The sequence below is a fragment of the Balaenoptera acutorostrata genome, chromosome 10 (genome assembly GCF_949987535.1).
Source record: "Balaenoptera acutorostrata chromosome 10, mBalAcu1.1, whole genome shotgun sequence".
NCBI classification, from domain to species: Eukaryota; Metazoa; Chordata; class Mammalia; order Artiodactyla; family Balaenopteridae; genus Balaenoptera; species Balaenoptera acutorostrata.
Window position 1 is genome coordinate 25,531,925 of NC_080073.1, and position 25,170 is coordinate 25,557,094.

Genomic DNA, 25,170 nt, shown 5'->3' on the forward strand with positions numbered 1-25,170 from the left:
AATGTGTTTGGGTCAAATAAATTTAAGAAAGCTTGAATAGGGGCTTCCCTGGTGGCGCAGTGGTTGAGAATCTGCCTGCTAATGCAGGGGACACGGGTTTGAGCCCTGGTCTGGGAAGATCCCACATGCCACGGAGCAGCTGGGCCCGTGAGCCACAACTACTGAGCCTGCGCGTCTGGAGCCTGTGCCCCGCAACGGGAGGGGCCGCGATAGTGAAAGGCCCGCGCACCGCGATGAAGAGCGGTCCCCGCACCGCGATGAAGAGTGGCCCCCACTTGCCGCAACTAGAGAAAGCCCTCGCACGAACCGAAGACCCAACACAGCCAAAAATAAATAAATAAATAAATAAAGTAGCTATACAATTTAAAAAAAAAAAAAAAAAAAGAAAGCTTGAATAAAATATTACCCTCTTTGAGATTCACATTGCTGGCAAATTAAAGACTCTGAAAGGTTTTATGGTGGAATGGTTCTGATTTTATTTAATGTAGCCTTTCCCAAAAGTCTTTGAATAGAGAAACCTATTTTTATACAACTAATATCTTAATAACAGAGGTTATTCCTGGAACACAGTTCTGGAAACAATACCCTCGTTTTTCCTGTCCCCAAATTCTGTGAGTCTATGACTGGTATAGAAATAGAAATAGATACAGAATGGTATAGCAATAGAAATGGTATAGAATAGATATAGAATAGTATAGAAATAGAAAAAGAATGTCAATAGTAGTAACAAAACCAATAAGACCTAAACCTAATGATAGTCAGTGCTCTCATTAGCTGTGCACCGGATGGATTAGAAACCCAGATACTGTTCTGCGCACTTCACGTATATTAGTTCATTTAATCCTTATTATAACCCTATTATAATAATTGTAAACACTGTTATCCCCATTTTACAACTGAGGAGACTGAGGCCCTGAAAAGAGCAGTTAGAGGTCTCTCAAACTAAACCATTTCGCAGAGACTCAGATTTTCCTGCATGCCCTAAGGAGAGTATCAAGAAAAGAAATAGAAGCGAGCCCATTGCTATTTTTTATTTTTTTGCCTAGTGTGCTTCATTTGCATATCAAAAGCCCTGTAATGTGGCTGTAATCTGCCGTGTTTAATGTTTCTGACTTTCTTTTACTCTCCTATCGAGCATGGTTCACAGTCATTACCCTCTTGATCAAGTTACAGACAAAAGCAGCCTTCAAATTAGGCCTATTAAGATTTGTTTTTAATGAGGAGATAATTCCTCTAACAGCACAAGCCAGATTCAGCTGGGGTATGATTACACAATCAGGCTGTCTTGCAGAAAGGAAAAGAAAAGCAGACTTTTGCCTCTTCCTCGAATGATTTCAGCCAGTCTTGATTCACTTGATGCCACTTAAAATCACAGAGCAAATGTAATATCTGGGACTTGTGAGTAATGAAATAATAACATAGCCTGTGCTCTCCTAGGACAGTGGGAAAGTTTCTATTTCAAGGATTGGAACTTCTTAGAAGGCAAATGTCCAGATTCGTGGTATTGGAAATCACAGGAGGGAAGATAAATGCTTTCTTTCTAAGCGTCTAAGCTCTCTTGCTTTGTTGAATTCACTTGTGAGCCCTCTTTGTCTTTCAGGAATGAATACCCTGTAAGACTTTAAGTAAAATGATTTGTTAATTAACCCCAACCTTTGGAGATCTTTCTGCATGCTTTTTATTTTTATTAAAATTATCTTCAGCACATTTACTTTCTAAAATGTTCTCCAACAAAATCATCTCTAGATATATTTATATCCTTTGCATACTCATAAGTCTTGGGTTAAGAAATCTTTATCTGTACTTTATTAATTACCTCAACCAATCATTTCTTTATATGTAAAATCCACCTAATACATCCATTCATCTGAAACTGTTTTACAATAATATGTGACAAGGACAATGAACTTGGGCCATCACGGACTCAGTATTCTGCAGTATTGGTCCAAAGGCCCTTTCATCTCTCACTGCAGCACTACCATGAAGAGATGTGATAAGCCTCCTTAAGGATTTAAAGTTGTTGGGCAACTTTAAATTGTTAAAGTTGTTTGCCCCAATTGAACTTAGCATGACTGACAAGGAATAAATAGCTCTCGACAGCAGGCAGGGGATATAAAAGAATATTTTAGCAAGAACAATAGCTACTAACACTACATATGACTCTACATGTAGAACAGGATCCAGTCAAATGATTTATTTGTTCTGTATTAACACAGCAGAAACCAGTTTGTAGCATTTGGGAGCTGAGTAAATGAATCATGAGAAATGAAATGGCCAAAATCAGGAAGCCAAGGTCTAACTTAATCTTGAGTATCATCACCTGCCATTCCTACCTGACACCTGCACACACAGACTCACCCCCTATGACTCAGCGTGGTCACTTGTACAAAGAAAGTCTTCAATTAACGTGGTCTCCTTTCAGTGCTGTAAATACCCCAGTTTTTTCCCCAATTACAGTCCTTTTCATACACTATTCTTGATTTCTAAAATGCTCTTTACCCAAACATTTTATTGGTCCTTTCTCCCATTCTTTTCTTTCTTAGCTCAAATAAATCACCCGAGAAGCTTTCCCTGAGCACGCTTTCTAAAGCACCTCTACCCAAACTCTGTTTTTCTCCATCTCTTCTTGTTTATCTTCCAACATAACTCCTATTTGATTTATAGTTTTATTATTTTTGAACCTGTATTCCTTATCACTGTGTATGATCTTTGAGAGTAGAGAAAAATGTCCATTTTGTCCACTGCTATATTGCCTACCCATAGAAAATATGATGAAATTGATATTTTATGTTTTGTTTGCTCAGAAGAATGGATTTTCTTGCTCATTTCTCATTGTTCATTTTGATTTTCATTTCCTAATATAAATGTCCCTCACTGGAGGCAAAAGTTGAGATTTATGTCTATCCCAATTCCATCCTTTAATAAATTCCTTCATCTCCCTTCCCTTGTACATTTTGAATGTGATTTTACCTAGTGCCTCTCAATGAGTGTTAGAGGTAAAGATGTTGGAGAACTCTCTCCTTGGAGACTTCACTTCATATTTCTCCCAGATGAACTTACTGCCTCACAAAAGGGCTCTTTGTCTTTTGAATTTAACCGGCTCTTTGTTTGGGCTGGTATCCAGCAGCCCAGGAGTAAAATGTCAGTGCTCTCTATTTAATCAGTGTTTTATTCTTGGCTTGTATTTCAACAGGGGGGATGAAACAGCAATTTGAATGTTGCTGATATATTTTTTGACCCTTTTAAATTCCCGATCTATATTATGTGAATCTCAATAATTTCTAATTTATTTTCAATCTGTACAAATTCCTTGGAGAAATGTGCTATTCTTTTGCTAAGAGACATAACAGCTGTGCTGACACTATACCAAAACCAAGACTAATCCTCACCCAACCAAAGAGGTCATTTTATGACATTCAGTTTTTTTTTCTTTCTCATCATAATTGCCAAACTTTGTATTGTCTGTTTGTAGAGCAGTGGTTCTCCGAGTTCCTTTTCTGGAATACTAATCTATAGTGATATTTTGCTCCCCATCCCCCAAATAGTTTCAGCAAGCCAGGAGTTTGAGAAACCAAGTATTAGCATATTAACAGTTCTGAGACCTGTTAGAAAATCAACTGCTTTAGTTTGGTTTACCTTTTAGCGGTTTGTCAGTGTATTTGACCATAGCGATGGTACACAAACAGCAGTCCCAGACCACCTGGGAATTTGTGAGAAATGCAACATCTCGGGCCCCGTCCCAGAACTACAGACTCCCAGGCCCTAGAACAGAGAGGAGGCTGAGCAATCTGTGGTTTCTCAAGCCCTCCAAGTAAACTTGACATTTGCTCAACGTGCGAACCACTGGACCATGGAGGTCTTGTATTGGGACCACCTTCTAATGTCCTGAAGGTATGTATTCAGAACACCAGGGAAACAATTCAGTAGGTCTGGGGTGTGGCCTGAGAGTCTGCATTTCTCACAGGTTCCCAGGTAACGTTGATGCTGCAGATCTGCAAAGTATTCTTTGAGTAGCAAGGCCACAAGACACTTCTGAAAGAGCTAGAGCAGGCATGGCTGACATGCATGGGGAAGAATATTTAGATAGGGTCTTACAATGGAAATTATGGGCAAAGTGTCTCCTGTCGCCCGTCTGACCAGCCCTCCTCCAGCCATCCATGAACCTCTGTTGGAAGACAAATAGAAATGGCAGCATGATGCTCTTCACCTGGCTACCTACCACACCAGGTTTGCGAAGACAGACACATGGCAGAGGAAGAGTTGAGACCAGAGATCCTTGAGCATGGGAATTTTTCTTGAACTTATAAGTAAACCATGAATAGCTCTGTGGTCCTGGAAAGCTTAGATAACCACCATGAAACTCAATTTTCTCACCAGTTGGAAATATTAATAGCACCTGTGTTAGTAGTGGTAATGAGAGTATGCCGTGCTCGTAAAATGCTTACACTGTGGCATAGAGTAAGTACTTAATAAGTGATCATGATGATGATGATATGATGATGGTTATGATGGTGGCCCCACATGAAATGGAAACATGCTGAAGTCAGCCTCATAATTTGATGGAAAAAAGAATGTGGAAGCGAAGATCAGGTCATTGTATTTTCCCTCCATGACTAGGGAATGCAAACTATATATTTTCACTTTGATTCTCTCCTCACAGCTCCAAGTGTCTAAACCACCTACCTAGAAATCCACCATTATTAATTCTGGGGTTTGTGAGTAGTGGAATTGCTGCTGATCTTGATTTCCTTCTTTCTAGTATGACTGGGATAAAAGTAGTCTTGTATAAGGTTTAAAACCTTCCCGCATCTCAGAATATTCCAAGGAAGATTTAGTATTTGCCTGAGATCTAGGACTTTGGTTGTGTGGATCTAGGCAATGGGTAAGGCAGCCACGTGGTAAGAGTTTACCTGGATCTAGACGGGAAAGGCCGGAGAACCACTTGGGGAGAACTAAGTCAGCAGACACTAAAGTATGAACAGGGAGGGCTTCCCTGGTGGCGCAGTGGTTAAGAATCCGCCTGCCAATGAAGGGGACACGGGTTTGAGCCCTGGTCTGGGAAGATCCCACATGCCGCAGAGCAACTAAGCTCGCGTGCCTAGATCCCACAACAAGAGAAGCCCGCTCGCCGCAACTAGAGAAAGCCCGTGAAGCAACGAAGACCCAACACATACGAAAATAAATAAAGCAAATGCAGAAAATATATTTAAAAAAAAAAAAAAAAAAAAAGTATGAACAGGGAGAGGGAGAAGAGACAAGCAAGCCGGCACACTTTCGGCCGAGCTTGAGAGAGAAGAGAGATTGTGAAAGAGCAACTGTTTAGATGAGAGAAATGAATAGATGGTTGAAGAGGGATGACTTTGATTATAAAAAATAGGAAGATCATTTCAGGGGTCATGAACTACATTTCCTGTCCCCATATCTCTTAGGAAAGTTTTGGTAGAGAGCTAAATTTATTTTCATCGATTTTTGGATGTCACACTTGTGACTCTGTTGACTGTGACACCAGGTTGAGACTGACTTGGAGGTAATTTGGTATTACTTAAGTAACATGTTTGGTATTACTTAAGTAACATGAGGTAATTTGGTATTACTTAAGTAACATGTTTCCATATTTATTAATAATAAATAAGTATTTATTATTGATTCACTGATGGTCGGAAAGAATAATGCCTCTCTCTGGCTCTCTTTCTCTCTCTCTCTGTCTCTCTCTCCCCCCCGACCCTGGCCTCTGATTCTTTCTTAGTAAAGAAACTATCTCGAAATTTTGAACACCAAGACTTGTCTCAATTAGTGATTCTCAATTGGGGGCTATTTTGGGACATGTGACAAGCTCTGAAGATGATGTTGGTTATCACAGTTGGGCTTGTGTTACTGGCATCTACTGGGTAGAGGCCAGGGGCGCTGCTAAGCATCCTACAATCACAGCTTAGCCCCCACCGTAACAAAGAATTGTCTGGTGTAAATGTTAACAGCGCCAAGGTTGAAAAACTCTTGTCTAAATGATTAGAAACTTTCCTTCCTCAATTCCAACTTCCAGTGTGTGATTTGAATAGTTCCTCTGATTATAATTTACATGCTTCCAATAATAATAATTCTAGGGGAAAGCCATTCTATATAGCACATAAGAAAATGAACGATTCTTTAGGAACTTCCATCTTATTATCTGTCAAAGGAAATATCCTTAATAAACTACAAATTTTCTCTCTGGAGACTCCTACTATGATAATAGACTCAGTTAACCAATAACTAAAATGTTCAATTCTGCAACAATTACTTTTGAGACTTTCTTGCCAGTAACAAAATGCATGATGACTTTTAACTGATTTGCATAGCTAGTGATTTCCATGAAACCGCCATCTTGGAGGAGCTGTTGCCAAGTGTTTGAAGAGGCAGTGAGGCCAAATGGAGAGGGCCTTGTCTGGTCCTCCTGAGCTTAGTTCTAGGTCCAGCTGTGACACCAGCCATGTCATGACCTTGGGCAATCTGCAACACTTCTCTAAAACTTGAAAGCGTCTTCTGCAAAATTAGTAAGAATTGGATTAAGTTCCCTTTAAGGTCTTTTCTGGTTCACTCTGAACTCTGATTGAGATTCTTTTCCTCCATGAGAAATAATGCCTTTTAGTTGACCTTTGAAGGAGAGTTAAATGAAGTTCAGGTCAGCCTCAGGCTCAACGAAGTGTTTGTGTTATTTCTAAAAAAAATAAGGAAAGTAAGGAGGAGAATATGGCAAGTTGCCACTGTTAAAGCGAATATGTCTAAATGGAAATCTAGCATTTTTCCCTACTAAGATGAATCTGTATCCAAACAGAATTTGAAAAATAGTTAAAAAAAAAAAAAAAAAGTCGATTCCCACAGAAAACAATGAATCAAAATGAACATCTGTTAGAGGTTTTTTTTCAAGTCAGGCCAATACCATATTAAACCACAGCCGGTCCTTGCTCACTACCCTTAGCCTCTCTCTTTCAAAAATAAGTAAAATAAAATATTTTTTTAAAAAACAACATAAAAACAATTTGCATTGACTTCACTGTAACAGAATGTAAACCAAAACACATCTTTGAAGTTCCCGGCACAGATGGCAGGTCCCAGCTCTCCCATGGTAGATGCTAAGCAGAAAAGTGACTGAGCTACAGGAAGTTGAAGAGACCACAAATATCTAACACCATAGAAATGGCCCAGAACTGCCACTGACAAACATGAGATGTATTAAACCGATGCGTCTCTCTGAAGCAGTCCATTCCTGGGCCTTCTGAAGGAAGCCCTTCTTTTAATTTGAACTTGTCTGTAGATGCTTACATTGTCAGCACTAGGACATGCTCTCCTGAGCCCCGTGTTTTAGTGGGAGAGATGAGTTTGTGCTGCTTTGTTGATATCTACCACCTGGTTCCCATGGTGACTTGTAGCAGGCTTTTGTAAGAAAGCTTCCGGAAGTCTGGAGTCATGGTGAGCAAACTTTTTTGACCTCAACACATAGAAATACATTTTACATCATTACCCAGTACAAATGTGTGTGCGCACACACACATATACACACACACACAAAGTTCCCCAAAGTACCATAGATTCTCTGATATCTCTTGTGTTTGGGCCTATATACCAGTTCCTTCTGCTCCACTTTCTTGTTCTGTTACTTGTCTAGATGATGCCTACTTGTCACTCAGGCTGAGAAATGTACCCTACACTGGGTTTCATGTCTTTGGTCCCTTTACAACAATAACACAAGCTATATAAGCACATACGGAAAAGGTGAGAAAACCATGAAAGAACTGAATCTTAAATGGCCTGATTTATCTCAGAGCATCACAGAATTTTTAAGCAAAAGGGCACCATAAAAATGATTAAGAGCAGCAGTTGCCAACTAATGTTCCTTATATATCAGTGAAGGCCACAATTTGTTCCTAAGTACTGTGGTTCAATATTATAGAAAGCTCAGGGGAAAACTGTCCACTTATTTTTTGATTAAGACTGCATAAGCAGGGGCTTCCCTGGTGGCGCAGTGGTTGAGAATCTGCCTGCCAATGCAGGGGACACGGGTTCGAGCCCTGGTCTGGGAAGATCCCACGTGCCGCAGAGCAGCTGGGCCCATGAGCCACAATTACTGAGCCTGCACGTCTGGAGCCTGTGCTCCGCAACAAGAGAGGCCACGATAGTGAGAGGCCCGCGCACCGCGATGAAGAGTGGCCCCCGCTTGCCACAACTAGAGAAAGCCCTCGCACAGAAACGAAGACCCAACACAGCCATAAATAAATAAATAAACAAATACTTTTTAAAAAAAAAGACTGCATAAGCAAATAAAATCCCAAGTTTTTTATATGACTTTGATTATAAAAAATAGGAAGATCATTGATCGTTACTTCAACAAGTGTTGTTTGCTTTTTTTCTTTTAATTTTTTAAATTTATTTTTGGCTACATTGGGTCTTCATTGCAGTGTGCAGCCTTCTCATTGCAGTGACCTATCTTGTTGTGGAGCACAGGCTCTAGGCACGCGGGCTTCAGTAGTTGTGTCTCATGGGCTCTAGAGCGCAGGCTCAGTAGTTGTTGCGCACGGGCTTAATTGCTCTGTGGCATGTGGGATCTTCCGGGACTGGGGCTTGAACCCGTGTTCCCTGCATTGGCAGGCGGATTCTTATCCACTGTGCCACCAGGGAAGTCCCTGTTTGCTTTTTTTAAAAAGTCTCTCAAATTGTGGGAGAACTAATTTTTTAAAGTTCTTGGTGGTCTAGGCCTTTTTGGAGAGTCACTGATTTAGCCCAATCCCTTAAATTTTACAAATCTGGAAACTGAACTCCAGAGAGGGTAAGTGACCTTCCAAAGCCCATCCAGCATATAAAGGCACACTTAGGATGAATGATCACATCCTAAAACACAGAATTTCCCTCTAAAGGCATAGATAGTTTATCTCATCAATATGTTAAGGAGATAATGCATAATCCAGAATCTCTGTCAACAAGTCGAGTATAACGCTCCAGCAAACATAAATCAAGATCTGTTGTATTCAAAACTGTGCAAGATTCATCAGAAACCACAAAGATGAGTTCTACACAGTCCTTGACTTCAAGACCTTAGACTGAATAGCACTTACCTTCATTCTCTTGTTTAACCCTCACAACAGTTCTGTTGGGGTAAATGCCACATTATTCCCATTTTGTAGATGAGAAAGTCCTGTTGCTGGTAACCTGCCAAGAATTCAGAGAAAGAAAAGATTAATTCTGGTTGGGAGATTTGTGTAAGGCTTCTTGGAGAATGTGGAATTTTTAAAATTAAAGTATGGTTGATTTAGGATGTTTTGTTACTTTCAGGTGTACAGCAAAGTGATTCAGTTATTCAGATTCATATATATATATATATATATATATATATATATATATATATATATATATATATATTCTTTTTCAGAATCCTACCCATATAGGTTATGACAAGGTATTGAATATAGTTACCTGTGCTATACAGTAAATCCTTGTTGTTTATCTGTTTTATATATAGTAATTTGTATCTGTTAGTCCCAAGCTCCTAATTTATCGCTACCCCCTTTCCTCTTTGGTAACCATAAGTTTGTTTCCTATGTCTGTGAGTCTTTTTCTGTTTTGTAAATAAGTTCATTTGTATCATTTTTTAAGGAGGATCTGGAATTTGAAGCATGTGATAGATTTCAGTAAAAAGAAATTCCACAAAAAGACTGTCCAAGGCAGAGGGAACCAAAGAGCAAGAGAAGAAAAATGAAAAGAAAATTCTAGACCGAGTACTTGGAGGATAGTCAGGTTATAGAGGACCTTGAATGCCATTGCAGGACTTCAGCGATTCCCAAGAGGTGTTCCACAGAGCACAGTGTCTGAAGGCTGTTAATGGGGGTTAAACATGGTGTTGGATGACCAAACAGGTCTGGGAAATACTGGATTAAAAAGGTTCGACAGATTCTTTACTGTAGAACTGCCCAGAGTCTTGAATAAGCTAATGTAAATTATGAACATCCAAGAAGAGGATAAAATTCACAGCATTTCCCAGATTTATTCGATCACAGAATATCCATTTTATCATTTTTTTTCCTTTCTTAAAAAGCAGCTGACAGATTACTGAACCTTAGGAACATTGACCTGACAGTAGTGGGAAAGGCTTCCTAAGAGGGAAGATGAGATGGAGATGAGACCAGATAGGAGGCCAGGGTAAGAATCATGATTACCTGTAGGTAAAGGTGAGTCCTGGACCTGGGAATAAAAATTCACAAATCAATGTATACTCCAAAACAAATTGGAAACTACTAAGTAACATTGGACACAGATGCAGTTTTAGATGGCTTTAAGGAATTATGATTCATTTTATATGCTATAATAGCAATGTGGTTATTGCTTTAAAAAACCTTTATATGTTAGATACATACTGAAATATTTATGGATGAAATTATTTACTTTAAAAGAATACAGTTTTTAGAAAGGATTAGATGAAACCAGAATGGCAAGATGTTAGGTTTGATGAATTATATTCTTTTCTTGGCTTTTGTGTATGTTTGCATATTTCCATCATAAAAAGTTAAAAATAAAATCAATGTGAGAGACATTGAAAAGGGATATTCTGCACCATCTTAGGTTGGGTTCCCTGAGAAACTGGCTCAGAGGTGGAGATTTGCATGCAGGGCTCTTGAGAGTAAACCCTGTGGCAGATTGCAGAAAGTTGAACTGGGCTCAAGGAGATGCTGAAATGCACTTTAGTCACAAGGCAGGTCTCAGTAGCTCCCAGCTGGAATGGCCCCTCAGGTCACGTGATGTCAGGGGACCATGGCTTTCTGCACCTCTCCCTGCCCTCCCATCCACATACGCAAATTGACCTGTCTTTGGATTGTGAGCTGTCTCCAGAGAATAGGCATAACCTAGGACAAGACACTATTTGTATCACCTCACACCAGTCAGAATGGCCATCATCAAAAAGTCTACAGACAATAAATGCTGGAGGGATATGGAGAAAAGGGAACCCTCCTACACTGTTGGTGGGAATGTAAATTGGTACAGACACTATGGAGAACAGAATGGAGGTTCCTGAAAAAACTAAAAATAGAACTACCATATGATCCAGCAATCCCACTCCTAGGCATATACCCGGAGAAAACCATAATTCAAAAAGATACATGCACCCCAATATTCATTGCAGCACTATTTACAATAGGCAGGACATGGAAGCAACCTAAGTGTCTATCAACAGAGGAATGGATAAAGAAGGTGCTGTACATATATACAATGGAAATTACTCAACCATAAAAAAAGAACGAAATAATGCCATTCGCAGCAACATGGATGGACCTAGAGATTATCATACTGAATGAAGTAAGTCAGGCAGAGAAAGACAGATATCATAGGATATCATTCATATGTGGAATCTAATTTTTAAAAAAATGATATAAACTTATTTACAAAACAGAAACAGACTCACAGATTTCTAAAACAAACTTACGGTTACCAAAGGGGAAAGGTGGGGAGGGAGGGATAAATTAGGAGTTTGGGATTAACATATACACACTACTATATATAAATTAGCTAACAAGGACCTACTGTATAGGACAGGGAACTCTACTCAATATTCTGTAATAACCTATATGGGAAAAGAATCTGAAAAAAGAATGAATATATGTATATGTATAACTGAATCACTTTGCTGTACACCTGAAACACAACATTGTAAATCAACTATATTCCAATAAATTTTTTTTTAAAAAAAGACACTATTTGGCTGACAATTCCCAGAGAGAGGGACTCCAATAGGTGCTGAGCTTTCAGCAGTTGAGGTAATAAGAACCTCAGTCCTCATCCAGGAAATCTGGGCAGCTTACCCTGGCACCCATCACACTCTCCATTTCTTTATCCTTCAACATTTACAACGATGACATGTTTCTCCCATGTCGCGTGCAATTGATGATTGTGTCTGTGTTCTGTTTTGTTGGCTATTATGAAAGAGTGGTGTATTTGCATAAAGAGGGCATGTGTTGACAAGAAATAGATCTATTGCTTTAAATTCATCTTGCAAGTGGTTTTCATTGAAATAGCAGGAAACTAATGTCGTTTTAAAACTTTATTAAAATCATCTGGATATACTCAGCCTAATAAAAACAGAGTACACGGCTGCTAGACTTCCTGTAGCTTTAGATATGGAGCAAAAAGAGGCTTAAGTGATATCCTACATTTGAAATTGTGTAGAAAGATATGTTATTGGCCTAAGAAAATATGTCCCTTATGAAGCAGATTCACAACTAGCATCCCTGCTGCATTTCTGTTTGCATGACTTTTTAGTGTCTCTTTTTAGTGTCCTACTTGGCCTCTTCGTTCTCTGTGTGTTTATATACCTCAGTGCTGTTTTACTGAGGCTGCTGCCTTGTCTTGTTCAGTCTAAGAGATTTCACTTCTCCACTTAAGAAAGGTCAATTCTGAAGTGAACCTTTAGAAAGAGCTGTATCACCCTAAGCTTCAGAATCATTTCGATTTTCTCTTCCAAAGAGGCAAGTTGACCCTTCATCATAATTGAATTCTATTTAATCTAGCTATTTTCATGATTAATTACAAATGGGAACTCTGGTTGGGATGGGGCAGCCATGTTTAATGAGGTCACTCAGGTGGCCAGGCCACTTTCTAGGGCATTGTGCTCTTTTTTTTTTTTATATAAATTAATTAATTTATATATTTTTGGCTGTGTTGGGTCTTCGTTTCTGTGCGAGGGCTTTCTCTGGTTGTGGCGAGCGGGGGCCACTCTTCATCGCTGTGCGCGGGCCTCTCACCGTCACGGCCTCTCTTGTTGTGGAGCACAGGCTCCAGACCTGCAGGCTCAGCAGTTGTGGTTCGCGGGCCCAGTTGCTCCGCGGCATGTGGGATCTTCCCGGACCAGGGCACGAACCCGTGTCCCCTGCATTGGCAGGCAGACTCCCAACCACTGCGCCACCAGGGAAGCCCCATTGTGCTCTTTTACTAACTTTTGGCAAAAAAGCGTCAAATAACTTGCGCCCTGTTGTTGAATTATTTTAGAAAAAATGCCATCAGTGTTCATTAAGGATGTAAATGCCTATAAATTCACATAAACACATGCCTTCCCCCTATCCAAATCCATCATGCAACCGCGATTACATTTGATTCTAGGGCTTTGAAATGCAGAGGAAAACACTGAACGCTGTGAGGTAAAACTCTTCTGCAATGGGGAACTAGAATGAAGTCTTGAATAGCATTACTCCAGCCAACATACACAAGCTTAACATTACTTTTTGAACCTATGGCCATGTGCATTAAAGATGAATATTTTGCCTGTGAAAAATTAAGGTCCCAGAGCCCTTGCAACCATTGTTTCTTTGTGAAATCGAGTATGCAAAATGTCTTTTAAAAAGGCAACCTTCAGGTGAATAGATTGCTTCTCCTCTTTCGGTTTGTGCTACTAGTTGGAAAGGCCCCTAAAGGAGCATTAAGCAAATGAGCCAACAGTTATAAAAGAGCCTGAGACCAGAGTCACAGAAACCTGGAGATGGATGGAACCAGTGAGCGAGACCCATTTTCGTCCTTGTGTGCAAAAAATAAAATGTCTCTTTCTCCTCTTTCATTTTCTTGATCTTTTAAAAATGTAAAGGCTCATTGCTTTTTTTGTTGGTTAACAGATCGAGGTTTAAACAAAGAAGGCTCCTTTGGAAGGCCCAAGTAAGAAGTGCCAAGCTGAAGAGGACAGAGCTGGCCTGGGAGCTCTGTGAGTTATCAGGTAAATGTTATGTCTGGAGTAGAAACTAAGATAACCAAGCCTCGAGGGGCCTTGGATCAATTTAATTTTGATAAATGACCAGTTTGGTAAATATTATTTACATTACTCCACAAGTCAGGTCTGTTTCTGTTCCATTCAAGTTTGAACAACCCACATCATCGGCTGTGGAAATAGCTTCTCAAGTAATCCCCACGGGCCAGCTTTCCCCACTGTTAACTCACAATTAGAAGGATAATTAGTAATGAGAGTGCTTGGCTTTTGAACTAAAAATGAAAACATGAGCAAACAGCTCAGTAATCTAGATTTGAAGCAATTCTTGAACCACGAGACCTCCATATTCCCAACAGTCTACAAAGATGGTGGTATTACTTTTAAACTTTTGTGTCTGCTTTTAAAAAATGACATTCTTAAATATTACAGGATTTAAAAAGAAAAAAAAAATTTCAAGCATAGTCCTATCCCTTTAACACGCTATTTTTATTTATCTGCATTTTCCTCCACTCTTTATCTATATGTTATACGTTTATTGAGTCATTCACTCCTTCATTCTGCAAGTGTTTATTAAGCACTTAATATGTATCAGTTAGTGGTTTAGGCCAGAGATCAACAAATATTTTCTGTATTGAGCCACACAGTAATAAATTTAGGTTTTGAGGGCCACCCAGTCTCTGTCACAACTACTCAAGTCTGGTGTTGTAGGGCAAAAATGGCCAAAGACAATATGTAAACAAATAGATCTGGTGGTGTTCCAATAAAACTTTATTTACAAAAAGGGCAGTAAGTCGTATTTGGCCAGCTGGCCACAGTTTGCCAAACTCTGCCATAAGACGATGGTGTCCAAGAGACCAACAAAATAGACAAAGTCCCATTGAAAAGACACTGTAATTGGGGGAGGCAAATAATAAATAGCAAACAAATGCTTTCAGTGAATAAATGGTACAGTGAAGGAAACTATCCCATATTTTACTCAATCCTTCCTCTGTTTTGTGTATTTAGCTAAATCTTATTGATGAGCATACAAATGAAGGAAACAAAGAAATCAAGGTGTCCATCTGATAATAAACTTTTTCTAAATCCTTTGTTTCTGCTTTGGGCAGACAGGAATTTTAGGTTAGGAAAAATTCACGCACGGGTAAGGAAGGTGAACGTAAAGAGTGTTTGCCTCGTGGTAAGAAATTTTTTTTAGCTTTAGGCACCCAGCTTTCTGGGTAGCACTGAAAATCAGGGTCTAGAAGTCTAGATTGTTCTGAAGAAAGGGAACAGACAAATGGGAACCTCATACTTCCTGCTCAGGGCCTGTGTTTTGCCACCAGGCAGCAGCCCCTCAAGATTTAGTTGATTAGGGAACAAGATAGCTCAGAGAAGGATGCTCACGTTCAAATCCATCAAGCACTGATCGTAATTAGCACAGTGCATGCAAAGCACAGTACATGACCCTACATTATAGGGAGGATATACTGATGAATATGACAAATCCCCTTCTTCCCAGGTGGAGATGGGCACCTGAGGGATAGGACAGATTCAAGGCCAAGGTATCAAGTGATAGTGTATATGGCAGGTCAACCCTTACTCCCCTCACGTTCAGCATAGAGGAAGGGCTTTAAACCCCATGCCCCAGGAAGGGAATGCATAGGAAATATGTATTCCATTTTCTTTCAGAAATATTTTCTCCTCCTTTGTTCTTCCCCTTGGGAAGAACAGTAACCTCTCTGGTGGATGGGATTGGAGAAGCATGGGGTACAGCGTTTTCTGTATTCTTTTTTCAGATACTGGTCATGAGAAACATATCTTAGGGTTTCTATGTGCCAGACACCAACACTTTCATTTCTTTACTCCTTACAACAGTCCCATGAGGTAGTACTTTATCATTCCCATCTTCTGGATGAGGAGACTGAGTCATAGAAACTCTGAGAGACTTGCATGGCTGCTTGGCTGATGAATGGTACAGCCGGGTTTACTCACTCAAACGAACTCCAGGATCCCTGCTCTCAATTTCTCTGCTCTGTGGTTCCCCGGAGGAGCGCGAGTGTTCTGTTTACTTCTTCCATGATATAAGCATCTCTGAGTCAGGGCAAGGTCCCAGCCTTGCTCAAACCCTCTGTGTCTCTGGATCGAGGGCACAAGAGCAATTTTGCTGTGCAGATATGCAGGTTTCCTTGAGTTAGGTGTACTAATCACTAGATTTGGCAGAAGTGAGCAGAAAAGCCAATCATGTTCTTGAATTCAGCAATATAAAGCTGATATTTTCACCTCTCTTGGTTTAACTCCTGCATCTCTTTTCTCAAAATTTGGTGCCCAACTTAGAGGAAAAAGGATGGTTAATTCTCATCCCAGACTCCCAACCTAAGTATGAATAATAGCGGTAGTAAAAAGTAACCAAAAACAATTATGATATAGCAGGCATTGTGCTCAGTGCTTTAGATACGTGTCATCTTTTTGTATCTTCACCACAATCCCAAACAAGTAGGTACCCCATGTTACGGAAGAGAAAAGAGGGATTAAATTTTAGGTTGTCAAATAGGTTTCTGATGAATAAAAGGGTAATTAGTATTTTATTGGCTATATGACATATTAATAGGCAAACCCAACACTTGATTGCAGTGGTCTTTGACGTTAACATCAAATAATTCTGCTCTTCACAGAGTCACTCACAGTAGTTGATGTTTAATATTGTCTGAGAGCACTCAAAGGTCAAAATAATTCAGCAGTACTGGTCAAGAAATAGAATGAGGGTAGGTTAAGACATTCACTTGATAACCTCTTTCATCTGTCCACTTCTTCCCACCATTTTTGCCATTGCCCTAGACAAGCCACCATCCTTTCTCACTTGTGCTGCCAAAGAGCCCTCCTATTGTCAACCACATATATTCTTGTCCGTGTCAAATGTCTTCTCCATATGCACAAGCATGGCCTTACTACAGGTCATTCTCCTGACATTCTCCTGATGTCATAGGACATCTAATGTTTTCCAGTTTTTCTTAGAATGAAGACCAAAATTCTCAACACATCCTTCAAAACTCCATAAAGTTTGGCCCCCAACTGCCTCTCCAGTCCCATCTCCTCCATCTCCCACGTTTGCACTCCAGCCACGCTGGTCTGGTTCAGTTCCTTGGCTATCCCATACTCCTTCCTGACCTAATTTGTTGTTGTTGTTGTTCTCTCTTCCTGAAACATCCTTCCCTAACCTGGTTTTCACATCCATAAACGAACGTATCCTTCGTGTTTCAACTTAAATGTTGTTTCCTCTGAATTTCTTCCCTGGCAGCCCAGAGTATTAGGTCTCTCTGTTAGAGGTCCTTAAGCTATCCTGTCCCTATACTTCTAGGACTTATCTCAGTTTATATTCATTTGGTTTTTGTAGTTACTCTTTTTTTGGTCTGACTTCATCTAAAATAAAGCTTCATGGGGGCACGATCCAAGTCTGTCTTTCTCACTGCTCTATTCTCAGTGCCAAGCACGGTGCCTGGCACATACTCACCCGGTATATGTTGTTGAATCGGTGTCACCTAATATGGTTGTGCAGCCTGTGTCCTGTCCAGCTCCAAGGGCACTATACACACAGACAGTGATATCACTGGTGCTCCCTGGAAATGTACACACAGCAACCCTATACTGAACGGAAGAATGAATAAATGAATAAGTAAATGGATGAGTAAATGAAACCTTTGGTACAGAATTGCCTTATTGAAGAAAGCTATGTTTAATGTCCAGTATTTCCTAAAAACCATAAAATCCCACGTGGCTTATATATGCCTTGCATGTATGTCACACTGAAGCAGTTATTTTGGCATCTTATGTGTTACAAATGAGATCTCTTTTGCCCTTATTGGAATTCTGCATACACTTTTTCATAATCTTGAACTTGGTCCACAACCCTCCAGGTGCCAATATAAAGTCCCACTTTGGCTTTTTAATGGTACAGGGACCTCAATTTTGACTTGCAGGTGAGAAAGAGCTGAAGCTGCATTCCATTTGTGAGTTGAAGTACATTTTTAATATAGTATTTTTATTCAGTGGGGCCCCTGAGTAATATCTGCAATGTATTATAATATGTTGGTAAAATATATACAATCATCAGGGGAAGAAAAGAGTGTCATCCAAAAGAAGGTTATAGATCACGGTGCTGAGAGCCAGATTACCTGGCACGGGGGACTTCTGATAACTCAGTGTCTGTTGGAAATAATAAATTTTAGCTGTGTTACCCATATCCAAATCTTGCCACACATTTACATTCTGTTTGTGACTCCAGGCTTCCCTACAGCAGAAATTGAGCCATGGTTATTACTGATACAGTTTATTAATAAACTTAAAAAGGGTAGCAGCTTAAAAAATAAAATGGGAATTTGGGTTGGGTGAATCGTGATTTCTTAGGACCAAGAATTGCTACTTCACCCCCAGTACTGCCATCATTTCACCTTGTAATTCACATCCCTGCATTCCCCAGAGGCTCTAAGCTCCACATGTCTTGAATTTGTTTTAGGATCTAACTTATCCACACCTGCCTTGCACATACAGAGTTTGCAGGTCTTGATATTCATGGGATGACTGAATGAAATTATTAAACCAAATGGTTTCATTAAACCAGACTTAAAATTCCACACTGCTTCAAAAACATCACTTCATTGGCTTTTCAAACTAAGAACAGAACATCAGCTTGGGCAAGTTTCTCACTGGGACTTAACCCATGAGATGGTAGATGCCTTGATGTATCACCCAGAACGCCTTCAGAAATGAAGGACTTACTCTCTGAACTACTGGGAGTGCAGCCAGAAGGCAACCCTTGGTTGTTTGGCCCGCTTTGGGAAAAGACTACTGAGGAGAGCTGCCTCTGTCTTCCGGGGGCGGCCTCGGCCAATAGCTGGTCAACTCCAGCTTGTAAAGGCTGGGCCCCCCCGCTCCCCTTCTGAGGCCAGTGCTGCAGAGCCGCCTCAGCTCCAGAACTTCCCATGGGGTCAGCCGAGGCCTTTCCTGAGAATACATCCCAACGTCTCCCTCTACTCCATCCTCCATGCGTTCCACTCCCGTTCACAGGTGTTGATCTCAAGACCACTCTAATAAACCTCCTCAGTTCTAGTATTTGTCCCAGAGTTAGCTTCCCACAGAGCACAACCTACAACTCATGCCTGTATGTTTCAAAGAATTAAATACAAAGGAATCAATTCAAGGACTTCCCCCCCCCCCATTAGAACAATCTCATAACAAATGACATTATCATCTGAGAAAGTGACTGGGTCTTGGTAGCAGCTGCAGCAGAGGTCTGGATTCACACTGTTCATACAACAGAATCACTCTCATAGCTTGGAATAACCGGCAGTGTGGTCCTTCAATGCATAGAATGCTGCTCCCAAAACAACACTAGGAATTTAGGAAATTATGGTGGTGGAACAAATACACACTTAATTAAGGGCAGTGTCAGAGTTCTTGCATTTTTTAATTGACCTCCAGAAAACTATTTTTCTTTAATGCCTGATTGTTGTTTTTTCATACCTAATTCTCCAAAATGTGCACTAACAAGAAAACACTTGAAGAAATTTCCAAGATCTAGAGGATCAAAAAATCTTACATTTTCCCTAATAACTATTATAACAAATATAATTATTGGCAATACTCTAGTATAATTATATTTAATAATATAACTATTGATGAGGCTCTTGTCTAGGAGTCAGCAAACTACAGATTGTCGGAGAAACCCAGCCCACCATAGGCAGAATTTGGCCACATCCATTCATTAAGAGATTGTCTCTGTTTGCTTTCACACTACAATGGCAGAATTGAGTAGTTGGGACAGAAACTGCGTGGCCCACAAAATCTAATATTTTTTATAATTTGGCTCTTCGCAGAAAGACTACTGACTTCTGCTCTCATGTAGTAACATTTAGTGATCCCAATATAGTATTAAATGAAATAAGAAAATGTTGTTGAAGAAAAGTAACACTGTGTGTACACACACACACACACAGAGTTATCTCTGGTCATTGAGATTAGAGGTGAATTTTTGTATTTTCTTTTTGCTTTTTTGTACTTTCCACAGGAAACATGCATTGTTTTTTTAATAAGAAAAATAATAAATGCTATTCACTGTGTAATTTGTGCTTTTTCTTCAAAACCATTTAGAATTTTATTAGCTAGCTGTCTATAAAAAAATAAAGTTATTTGTCTAAAGTCCGGTTAGAAAGCAGCTCTGAATGTTTGTGTACTGAAGGATTTGTTTCATAATACTACTCCATGTCTAAGGAAAATATGTAAACAATGCAATGTAGAGAAGCTTGTCCAGCTACTGAATTAAGCATCCAGTTGGCCATGAGAAGCTTAAAAAAAAAAAAAACCCACCACCAACAACCCTGGGTTATTTTGTGACAGCTGGCTCCATTTGGTAAGCTTATACACATTGTGCTAAGAAATATGGTTTATTCAACTTCTGGTTTGTAATGCTCTTTAAATTCTCCCATCAATTTTCTTCTGTATTTCAAGAAGAAAATACCAAGAAAGCTTCTATTTTCCAAAAACAGGCCATTTCTGGACTATAAAAATAACACAGTGGTCCTTATAGTAATATAGCTAACCATTTTAAAGCAATTTTCTTAATAAATAACAAGCCACAAGTTCAGTGCTATTTATCAGCATCCTCTTAACAAACAGATGAGAAATACTTTCTCAGCCTATTTTCAGATGAGGAAACTGATCCTCAGGCAGGTTGAGTAGGTGGCCAAAGGCTCACCAGCCTAACACATGGCTTAGCGAAAAGTCCAGAGGTCAAGCCACCTCTCTCTGACTCTAGAATTCTGAGTCCTTGCTAACAAAGCTGTGTGGTCTTCTGACCATCTTCATGTTCCAAAACATCATATAACCCCAGCACCCATCTCCGTGGAAACACATAGTTGGCACTCAAAAAATATCTGTAGAATGACCAAAAGACTGTGCTCTTTAGTCCATTAAATAAGGACTAGCACAAGGAAGTAGGAGTTGTAGCATTAAGAAGTATTGGGAGTGGGCTTCCCTGGTGGCGCAGTGGTTGAGAATCTGCCTGCTAATGCAGGGGACACGGGTTCGAGCCCTGGTCTGGGAAGATTCCACATGCTGCCGAGCAACTAGGCCCATGAGCCACAACTGCTGAGCCTGTGCGTCTGGAGCCTGTGCTGCACAACAGGAGAGGCCACGATAGTGAGAGGCCCGTGCACTGCAATGAAGAGTGGCCCCCCCTTGCCGCAACTAGAGGAAGCCCTCGCACAGAAACGAAGACCCAACACAGCCAAATAAATAAGTTAATTAATTAATTAAAAAAAAAAAAGTTTTGGGAGGACTTCCCTGGTGGCACAGTGGTTAAGAATCCGCCAGCCAGTGCAGGGGACACAGGTTTGAGCCCTGGTCTGGGAAGATCCCACATGCCGTAGAGCAACTAAGCCCATGCACCACAACTACTGAGCCTATGCTCTAGAGCCCGCGAGCCATAACTACTGAAGCCCTCATGCCTAGAGCTGGCTCCGCAACAAGAGAAGCCACTGCAATGAGACGCCCACGCACCGCAACGAAGAGTAGCCCCTGCTCACCACAACTAGAGAAAGCCCGCGCGCGGCAATGAAGACCCAATGCAGCCAAAAAAATAGAATAAAATAAACAATTAAAAAAATATATATATTAAAAATATATATATATAAATAGAAAAAGAAGTATTGGGAGATCATGATTTTCGTTTATCAAATTATTTGGGGACAGTATTTTCAGAGTTGGTATAAAGAACTAGCAGACTACTTCTGTGCAATACTAGAACACTTCTTATTGGAAATAATTTCAGGAAACTATTTTTGTATAAACATGTTATAAGTCCAAATTGATTTCTTTATTCAAATAATTATTAAATTTTGTATAGAAGTCATATTTGCTTAACATGATATGATATTACATATCGGTGTTACATAGAAAAATATCAGAATATGATTTATATTTTCATTTTCTTCCACTCTTAGGCATTTTTAGAGTACTGTGTCTTTGCTCACTGGAAACCTGGGGCTTTTGTTTATTTATTTATTTTTTAACTATTTGAATTAAAGCAAGTATTACTGTATTTCTGGGCCTGTGTAGATGCTGAAGAACCTGTATATTCATAATGCATCCTTTCCTGTTACTAAAAACAGAATGGATCTTTGAGATTTTGAAATTAATATCACTTAGTCACACCAAAAGAGAAGTCAGTTATTGCCAAATCTATTTTCTAAATAAAATTATGTATTTTGTATCCTCCTTTTATGTACTAATATTGATATAAAGAGAAAATAAAATCTGGGTTTGGAACTAATATTTAAAAGTGGACAATTTCCCCTCAGGTTGTGGCAATTTGCCACAATATATAGTAATATATTACTATATATTAGTGAATATATAGTAATATATTAATTGGTGACTATATAGTAATTGGTCAATTAAAATAGAATACAGTATTTTTAAACCCTTAAAAATGCCAGGATTGATAAAATGCCACCAAAGTACATACTTTATCATCTCCATTTGACAGAAGAGAAACCTAAGGTTCAGAGAAGTCAAGAAACTTACCCAAGATCACACAGCCAATAAAAGAGCAAAGTTGGGCTGTGAATTCAAGTATATAAGACTCTAGGGCAGAATTTCTCAACCTCAGCACTATTGACATTTTGGACTGGATAATCCTTTGTCATAGGGGGCTGTCCTGGGCATTGTAGGATGTTTAGCAGCATCCTTGGCCTCTACTCATTAGATGCCAGCAGCACCTCCCTCCCAACAAGTTGTAACAACCCAAAATATCTCCAGACATGGTCACATTTCCCCTGGGGAGGCAAAATCACCCCTGGTTTAGAAACACTGCCCCAAAGCTCCTGTCTTAAATGCTATGCTTTTCTGCCTGCCTTTCAATTTAGGTCAAGATCACCCTTCCAGAATGGGCCCCTAGCAAGCTTGTCATAGTCCATGCATGTCTGGGCCTCAGCCAATTTAGTTTCTCCCTCATTTTACGTAGGAAGGAAATGCCAGGTGCCCACAATCTGGAGTGGTTTGGGATATGTACCCAAAGCTAAAATTAATTTAAAAAAATAATGAATCCCCCTGTTCTCATTACCAGAAATTTGAGCCAGAACTGGATCCATGTGCTTGGGGATGAGGTTGTAAAAAAGGGACAGGAATAGGAAGACTTAGTCAAGCTCAGAGTACTCATTATTTCACTTAGAATTAATTTGATGAAGAACTAGAATAAGAATTGCAAAGTCATCAAAGATGATGGCTTTTCCTTTATGACCCTTGGCACCAGAACAAAGAGCCTATTTTTGTGGGTTTTGGGGTTTCCAGAATAAAGGGAATAAAATGTTTAGGTAATGTTTGGATGGTTTAGAGACTGTATGTACATTAGTGATAGGTCAATTAATATCTGCACAGTTCAAAGAGGCAATTATTTTAATTTATAAATCACTTCAGAGGTAGAGAGCTGCCATCCATTTATGTAGTTTTTACAAATAAGAGTGCTCATTGTTATGTGTTTGTGTCTGTGCATTTCTACCCATGTCATTCTATCTGGCCTGAATTTTCCGACCAGATCACATACCTCTGTGATTATGTATTTGTCTCTAGAGCACTGCCAAATACATAAAGCATTGTATCTGCAATCTGACCCTTGGCTGAGACCACCCTCTTTTCCGAGTTTTCACTGTGCTAAAAGGTACCACACGCACAATGTTGCTTCCAGAAAAGGACTTCTTACATTACCCTCTAAATGGCAGAGTCTGGGAGCTAAGCCTCCCAGGGGATGGGGGTGGGGGTGTAGGGGCGGGGGTGCTTACAAAGCCTCTTGGTAATCATTCAAAAAGGAGAGAGGGCCAAAGTGATTTCTGGGCATGGTGGGCTTATCGGACACTTTGACAGTTGATGAAAAGTTCCCAAGTGACAACACAGAGACTTCCTTTAAAACCATGTCATAAGCATCCCTTTATTTTGTCTTGTTTTTTTACAATTACTGAGTGACAACAAAGTACCAAGCATAGTGCTCAGTTCTAGAGGAATAAGAGTATGTAAGACAGATACAGTCTGATGGGGGAGGCAAACTAGGAAGCTGGGTTAAGAGTATAGTCTGATGATTGCGATAATTGGTAAAGTGTAAGGTACTGGAGAAGGTGTGGTGGTTGGAGAAGCTTCCAGAAGGAAGTAACCTCTCCTTCAAAGCTGAAAGATGAATATGTATTAGTCTGGTGAACTGGAGCGGGGGATGTTCCAGGCAGAGGGGTGAGAAATGGAGAAAAGGCCCAAAGGCAAGAGAGAACATGGTCATTTCAGGAAACCAAACTAAAAATGGCTGGTGTCTGGAAAGGAAGAAAAGTGAGGGGCAAGCAATGAAGCTCGAGATCTGAGCTCAGATAAGATTGCAAAATATTTTCCTAGTCATGTTAAAGAGTTGACTTTATCCTAAGGCATTGGCATGTAATGGTAATGCTTTAAGCTGGGGAATGATAGGGTCAGATTAAGAAAACCAATAGGAGGAGACAGGAATGGCTTGGGAAGAGTAGAGGGGTTTGATAGTACGTCAGGGAAGATAGTACATCAGTAGGCCCAAGAACTGGAAGGAAGAAACTTATAGATGATGTTTAATGGAAATAAGAGAATTTAGTAAAGACTAAAAAAGATCTAGCTAATAATAAATTCACTTGATAACCCTTCCCATTATATATACTCCTTCCCTTTTAACTCAGCATACTTCTATTGCAAAAAAAAAAGACAATTATATAATTTATATTTATGCCTTTGCTTTCATTAATAAAAAATTACAAGTATTTATTGAGCATTTCTTTCATGTCTGGCGTTATTCTAGGTACTGAAGAAACTACTGAAGACCAGAGATCATTTCTACCTTCAGCAAGTTTCATTTTAGTGATGGAGACAGACAGTAACAGGAAATCAAACCAGTTATTCAGACAGCAATCAGTGCTGTGAAGATGAGGAATGATAAGGTCATGTAAAAGGTCATGCCCGATAGAAAGAAAGGACTCTAAGAAGGTGATATTTCCTTGGAGACCAGAGCAAAGAGGAGCCAACCCTGTGAAGGCCAGTGGAGCAGGCATCCCAGTGGAGGAACCATTATTGGCCCTGAGCTGGAAGTGATCACGACCTTCTGGGGAAGCAGAAAGCCAGTGGACGCACAGCACGGAGGGCCTTGGGAGCCATGGTAAGGTTCTTGGATACTATTCTGAGGGCAGTTTAGACCTTGGAATCAGTCGGTTTTTTTTTTTTTTTTTTTTTAGGAAAGATGATTTTTTTTTTTTAAGATAATAGTCATCTTTTCTTTTTTAAATTTATTTATTTATTTATTTTTGGCTGTGTTGGGTCTTCGTTTCTGTGCGAGGGCTTTCTCTAGTTGCGGCAAGCAGGGGCCACTCTTCATCGCAGTGCGCGGGCCTCTCACTGTCGCGGCCTCTCTTGTTGCGGAGCACAGGCTCCAG